We start from the raw sequence: 6,566 nt of genomic DNA on the forward strand, positions 1-6,566 counted from the left end.
TGAAAGTAAGACCAGTAAAGATGACTGAAGTTGAATTTTAGTATTATGTGATCAGCTAAAGACATGGTTTAATGATGTTTAACCCTTTCGGGCTGCTGCAGAGGAGTACTTCTTCAGAGATCCCAAACTCATTCTTGTGAAATCAATTTTAAGAAAACCTAGGTGGTTGAAAGCATCAGACAATTCTGGCTTATAAACTACTTTTTTTGTTGACTCATACCTTCTCATTTTTACAGGATAAATGTCTAGTTTTAAGCCAGGTGAATATGCAACTAGTCTTAACTACTAGCGCTGACCTGGCCTTATCTTTTTACCAAGTGTGTATTAAGTCTGTCTTAGCAGAACTTGAACCTTTATTTAGAATTCTAAAAATCATTTCAACCACAGAGGCTCTCAGATCCTTTCATTTGACCATAAGCTCAAAGTTCAAATCAGGTAATTTACCTTAAACCTGGAAGGGGAGCTAACTATATGCTCCAACATTCAGACTGAATAACTTTCTAGATGTTTTTGTTTGATTGTTCAGACTAATCTCCATTAATCCCCTTTGCTCTCCATTTCCAGAAGCTGTTTCTGTTAATTCGTAATTGAGTATCATGTCAAGAAAAGCTCTTAAATGTCCTATCAGTCAGATTATTTAAATAATTTCTCCATTGTCTATTCCTATTTTGGACTAATTTGATAATAGATCTTCCTTATATGGGTATTTTCCCTTTTCTGTTTAAAAAAAAAAAAAAAAAGCAGTCTGTTCTATCTCTCCATTTTCCCAGCTTCTACTCCCTTGCTTGGAATTGCCTTCCATGGAAAGTGCTATACAACCCTTAGGAAACTGGTCTTTCCGATCCCCGAAACATTTGGCTTTTGTGTGAAATTGTAAGAATTGAGATAGGCTCTTTGGTACTTGGTAATTTTCCAGAATGTTCTCAATAGTCAATACTGACTATATTTCTGACTTTAGAGATCAGTAAGAACATGAATGAGATTTCTTTTTCATGAATATTTTTCATGTATATGACTTGCAGATCTTCAGAGGAAAGAAGCAATATACATCTCATATTCTATATGTAATTTCTGCATGGCTCCCTCCTGTAAACTTTGGTAAAGTCTAAAACTTAGAAAGAATTTTGCATACTGTAAAAATTGAGGGTTAAAGATTGGTTAGTCATTCATTTTTAGTTCATTTATTCCCTGTAATTGCTATTCCTTGAGTCTTGGCACGCAGCTAATCGCTAGGGACACATAGATGAACAAAGGCCTAAACTTTACAGAGTGAGGCATCTCCTGGAGAGAGGGACATGTTCATGCTCGCAAAATCTTAGTTGGCCCATGTTCTTTGTTCTCTTTCTTTTAAATTTGTATCAGAAGAACACAAATTGCCTCCACCCCCGAGTCACTCCTGTCCATGGGGAAAAGATCAATTTATCAGACTGGTGAAGGAACAATTCGTTGGTTCAAGGATTCCTCTTGGTTTAAGTTGTGCTTGTGCATTAGAAGCGATGGGTCGTGGGAGTGATCCTGCTTTGTTCTCATCTCTCACACTCATCACCACCCCTCCTAATGGGCCAAGCCCTCAGCACAGGTGGCCTTGTTGTCCTTGTCCTCACTCTCCTGGCTCTCAGATGGGTGAGAGGGAAGCATCAATTTATTATACAAGGAATGAGTCTGTGTCCTCTGCAAGCATGCTCCTCCAGCTGCTGTGTCTCAGGACTGAGACTTGAGAGGGAGTAGAAAGCCTGATTCTCCTCCGATACGGGGTTGGTATAGATTTGCATTGCCAAACTCAAAAGACACAATAGACATCAACCTAATATTGTATTTGCTTAGCATCGTAGAAGAATGCAAGACAAGAGATACAGCAGGTAAAGCAGCTTCATGTCATCATGTGGCCCAGCACCTACCCAGTACATAGCTTCTTTTGCTCTTGTGGAGTATGGACAGCTGCCATGGATAAGAGCTGGGTGCATGGGGTCACTTTAACACAGAGAAGCTGTGTCCCCTATTTCCATCTAACCTTGCAGAACTCTTCTAGTTCCAGTAGCCCAGGTCTCCATGCCACACCATAGCTCCCCTGCTCAGGCGACAAGGGGGACACGGTCTTCCACATCTACCTTCACTTTGTCATTTCTGACAAAGAGCACCGTGAGAAGGCAGACTCTGAGATGGTTCTCCCAGGCAGTCCTGGGTCAACCCAGACCTGATATTAATCCTTTACTCATAATGTCCAATCCACATTTATCAACAATAAAGATGATATTTTGGTCCTTATAAGATGCTTTTGTATATTTACCATTTTCTGACCAATGCATCACTGGGAGGTCTCTGAGGAGCCAGTTACACCCCTTTCCCTGTGAGTTCAGGACAGTTGACATATATCAGTTGCAACCACTGACACACATGGACCAGTGTATGTCAGACTTTTTCCGTCTTGTCAGATAAATTAATTGTCTTCCTGTGGAGAGGTATAAAGTGTTGCTGTAATACTGTCACCAACCCAGGAGTGGGATCAAGAGTCTCCTCACAGAAACTGAGCTGAAGAAACAGATCACCTCTATTTTTAAAGTAGGTTTAATACTGTAATAAAGGATCATCCAAAGTATAGTAGAATCTAAAGGGAAATTGTGTCCAAGGAGGCCTGGAGGAGACCCAGTTCCCATTGCAGTGAGAATCTGAGTTGGCAGGTAAGGGATGAGTAGAATTTTCTAGTAAGATGAACAGAGAGAGGGCATTTCATCTAAGGATTTAGTAGGTGCCAAGGGGGAGCTGAACAATATCATGGAGATCGTGGAGAATGCAAAAAGACTGGGGACCTTTCCCCCAAATCCATACTTATATTATGAAATCAATACTTTTCCTCACTCAAGATAACTAATTGGTTTACTTAGATCATTTTAAGCCCTTGAAATTGTATGTAAAAATAGGTATTCAACTGTGGTACATATATACAATGGAATATTACTCAGCCATAAAAAAAGAACAAAATAATGCCATTTGCAGCAACATGAATGGACCCAGCGATTATCAATACTAAGTGAAGTAAGTCAGAGAGGAAAATATCCAATATAAATATATTTATTTACAAAACAGAAACAGACTCACAGATTTCAAACACAAACTTATGGTTACCAAAGAGGAAACACTGGTGGAGGGCAGTAAACTAGGAGCTTGGGATTAACATACACACACTACTATATATAAAACAGATAACCAACAAGGACCTACTGTATAGCACAGGGAACTCTACTCAATATTCTGTAATAACCTATATGGGAAAAGAATCTGAAAAAGAATGTATATATGTATACGTATAACTGAATCATATGCTGTACAGCTGAAAATAACACAACATTGTAAATCAACCATAATCCAATAATTTTTTTTAAAAAGATAGGTACTCAACCTTTACTGAGGATTCCACAGAGATCTCAGAATGCTTTGCACTATTCTCTCACTCACATAGTATTTCTTTTTTTTTAAAGCTCTTTATCGGAGTATAATTGCCTTACCCTGTTGTGCCAGTTTCTGCTGTAAAACAAAGTGAATCAGCTGTATTTATACATATATCCCCATATCCCCTCACTCCCACAACTCCTTCCCACCCTCCCTATCCCACCCCTCTAGGTCATCACCCATCATCGAGTTGATCTCCCTGTGTTATGCAGCAGCTTCCCACTAGCTATCTATTTTACATTTGGTGGTGTATATATGTCAGTGCTACTCTCTCACTTCGTCCCAGCTTCCCTTCCCCCCACCCCACTGTGTCCTCAAGTCCGTTCTCTACATCTGCATCTTTATTCCTGCCCTGTCACTGGGTTCATCAGTACCATTTTTTAGATTCCATATATATGAGTTAGCATACGGTATTTGTTTTTCTCTTTCTGGCTTACTTCACTCTGTATGACAGACTCTAGGTCCATCCACCTCACTAAAAATAACTCAATTTCATTCCTTTTTCTGGCTGAGTAATATTCCATTGCATATTTCTTGAGTGCCTACTATGTGTCAGGCACAGTGCTTTCTATAAACACAAGGAAGGCAGCAGTGAACAAGACAGGCAAGGCCTCTGTTCACCTGGAGCTTACACTCTAGAGCTGAACTCTCCCATACAGCTATCATCAACCACACGTGACTGTCAAGCACTTGACATGTGGTTCGTCCCAGTGGAGATGGGCCAGAAGAGTAATGTTCACATTGAATTTCAAAGATTTTGTATAAAAGAAAAGAAAGTAAAATATCTCATTAATATTTTTGATATCAATTACATATTGAAATAATATTTCAGTTGTATTGTGTTAAAGTATACCATTAAAATGAATTCTATTCATTTATTTTGCTTTTATATTGTGGTTACTAAGAAATTTACATTCATGTAGGTGGCTTGTCTTCCTATTGGACAGTGCTGCCCTTGAAAGAGAGAAGTCAAAATATAAACTAGTTCACAAATAAATGAAGAAGAGAGTTTCTTGTAGTGATAAGTGCTGTAAAGAAAATAAAGGACCTCCCTGGTGGCGCAGTGGTGAGGAATCCACCTGCCAATGCAGGGGACACGGGTTTGGTCCCTGGTCCAGGAAGATCCCACGTGTCGTGGAGCAGCTAAGCCCATGCGTCACAAATACTGAGCCTGCATCTAGAGCCCATGAGCCACAACTCATGAGCCCATGCTCTGCAACTACTGAAGCCCTGGCACCTACAGCCTGTGCTCCGCAACAAGAGAAGCCACCACAATGAGAAGCCCATGCACCGTAATGAAGAGTAGCCCCCGCTTGCCACAACTAGAGAAAGCCCATGCACAGCAATGAAGACTCTATGCAACCAATAAATAAAATAAATAAATAAATTTATTTTAAAAAAAAAGAAAAGAAAACTGGGCAGTGAAATGGAGAGTGGCAGAGACTATGTTAAATTCATCTGCCAAGGAAGGCTTTTCTGAAAAACAGTTTTTGCTGACTTATGGATAACATACTGGAGCCAGCCAGGTGAATTTCTGTGAGAAGAGCAGCATTCTAGATAGAGAAAAATTGCAAAGATTCCCAAGGAGTTGGTTGTTACCTTTAAAGAAAACAGAAGTCCAGTGGGGTTACACAGTACCGACTGAGCCAGAGGGAGAGTGGTATAAGACGAGGTCACAACAATAGGCAGAGGCCAGTTCCTTAAGGAGCTTGCAGACCTGCAAAGGAGATGGGATTTATTCGAAGTGCAGTGGGGAAAGCACGGATGTGTTCCTAGCAGAATGGCAGGAAGTGATTTACATTTTTTAGAAAGACCTCTCTATCTGCCTTACAGAGAATCAAATGAAGACAGACAAGAAGGGAAGCACAGATACCAGAGGCCATTTCGATTGCTGTGGCAAAAGATACTGGTGGCTTGGACTTGGGGTAGCAGGGGTGACACAGAAGTGGATTGATACTCAAGGCACTCTCACCTTCCAAGTTGCAGAGTCTTGCTGATGGCTTGGATACGGAAGGGAACGGATGGAGGTGGATGAGCGGTTACTCCTCTTCCTGATGTGAGCTGTAGGTAGTGGTGTCATTCACCGAGATGAGGAAATGAAGAAAAGAACAGATTTGGGGGATAGGTATTTTGTTTTGCCCACATTAAGACTGAGATTCCTATTACAAAGTGAAGTTAGGATTTGTTGATGTAAGTTTGGAGTTTGGTGGGGAAATCAAGGTAAGAGATGTAAACTCAGGAGGTAGCTTATGCTACTTGAAGCTTAAGTTAAGTTTCAGCATTTGTGACTCAAGGACTAGATCCTGATATTTTTCTGTATTATCAGCCTCTTACTGAAACATCCTTTCATCCAAGTCCAATTTGATTCCATAAACTCGTACCCAAAAGTTGCTAATATTAATCTTTCCTGGAGTGAAAACAAATAACAGCATTGTGATGTATGGTCAGAAAAGTGTGTTCAGAAAGTTCTAGTGTTGAATAGTGGACAGGAGTTCAAGAGTCTGCTTAAGGCTTTCAAAAGGGGCCTCTGGGGAAAATGAGGGACCTTCAAACCGGCCAGCTCCTCTCTAGGCTAAAGCTTTGCTGGACCAGCTTCTGTCCTTCCCTCCATTCTTGCTTTTTGCAAGCATTGGAGATAAACTAAAAGCATCATTATTAATGTTGTTTTTCAAAGAATGGGAAAAAAGGAAGCATTATAAGCAGGAAGTCATAAAAGTGGGTGAAATTGCTTTATCAGCTGTAGTCTCCAATGAGAGAATCATACAGGAAGGCATTAAACTAAGGACATGAGAGACACTGATTTCATTAGTCTTCGCTAAGAGGTGAAACTCTTTGTGAAAGCTCCAAGACCCTCCGGGGTCTGAGTCCAGAAGCGATGCCGCATAGAGCAGTACACCTCTGAGGATGCTTTAGCTAGTCTTGAAAAGAGTGGAGGACACAGCACCTTTGTAGCTAAAGAAAAGCAAGCATGCTTTGTTAAAAACCCTCATTTGTAAGGGTGGTTGCCCGTTCTGTAAACCCCAGGCACACCTCTTTTAGGTGACAAGGCCATTAGGAAAAAATGGTAATTAGATGAGCCAGTAGTCAGTCTCCCGCTGAGGAAAGTGCTTTCCATCCCC

The sequence above is a fragment of the Hippopotamus amphibius genome, chromosome 1 (genome assembly GCF_030028045.1).
Source record: "Hippopotamus amphibius kiboko isolate mHipAmp2 chromosome 1, mHipAmp2.hap2, whole genome shotgun sequence".
NCBI classification, from domain to species: domain Eukaryota; kingdom Metazoa; phylum Chordata; class Mammalia; order Artiodactyla; family Hippopotamidae; genus Hippopotamus; species Hippopotamus amphibius.